The following is a 1,185-nucleotide window of genomic DNA, read 5'->3' on the forward strand; positions in this document are numbered from 1 at the left end:
GCATGTAGTCTTGGTTTCTGTTGCTTGGGTTCCTGCGCTTGCCTCTCGCCATCAGATTATCTCTAGTGTTACTTTGTTCTGCTGTTTCTGACAGTGGCTAGACTGTCCTATAAGCCTGTGTGTCAGGAGTGCTGTAGACCTGTTTTCCTTTCTTTCAGTCAGTTATGGGGACAGAGTGTTCTGCTTTCGGGCGTGTAGTTTTTCCTCTCTACAGGTCTTCAGCTGTTCCTGTGGGCCTGTGTCTTGAGGTCACCAGGCAGCTTTCTTGCAGCAGAAAATTTGGTCTTACCTGTGGTCCCGAGGCTCAGGTTTGCTCGTGGGGTGCTGCCCAGGGGCTCTCTGCAGCGGCAGCAACCAGGAAGACCTGTGCCGCCCCTTCCGGGAGCTTCAGTGCACCAGGGTTCCAGATGGTCTTTGGCTTTTTCCTCTGGCGTCCGAGATGTGTGTGCAGGGAGCAGTCTCTTCTGGTTTCCCAGGCTTGTCCGCCTCTCTGAAGGTTTAGCTCTCCCTCCCACGGGATTTGGGTGCAGAGAACTGTTTATCCGGTCTGTTTCTTTCAGGGTCCGGCGGGGTCCTGCCGCTCCTGGGCCCTCCCCCACGGGAGCCCAGAGGCCTTATACAGTTTCCTCTTGGGCCAGGGATGTGGGCAGTGGTGAGCAGTGTTGGTGGTCTCTTCCGCTCTGCAGCCTCAGGAGTGCCCACCTGACCAGGCGGTTGGGTTTCTCTCTCACTGGGTCTGGGAGCAGAGAGCTGCTCTATTTTTATTTTTTAATGGAATATTTTATTTATTTACATTTCAATTGTTATCCCCTTTCCTGGTTTCCCCTCAGGAAACTCCCTATCCTATCCCCGCTTCCCCCTGCTTCTATGAGGATGTTCCCCCACCCACCCACCCACTCCCACTTCCCTGTCCCAGCATTCCCCTACACTGGGGCATCAAACTTTCACGGGACCAAGGGCCTCTCCTCCCACTGATGCATGACAAGGCCATCCTCTGCTACATATGCGGCTGGAGCCATGGGTCCCTCCCTGTGTGCTCTTTGGTTGGTGGTTTAGTCCCTGGGAGCTCTAGGAGGTCTGGTTGGCTGAGATCGTTGTATCGTTTACCAGCCAAATTCTCTCACTGTTGGTTAGAAGTGGAGCGAGCTTTAGTGCATGTGTTCATAGATGGCATTTTTGTCTCTG

The sequence above is a fragment of the Rattus norvegicus genome, chromosome 15 (genome assembly GCF_036323735.1).
Source record: "Rattus norvegicus strain BN/NHsdMcwi chromosome 15, GRCr8, whole genome shotgun sequence".
Classification (NCBI taxonomy): Eukaryota; Metazoa; Chordata; class Mammalia; order Rodentia; family Muridae; genus Rattus; species Rattus norvegicus.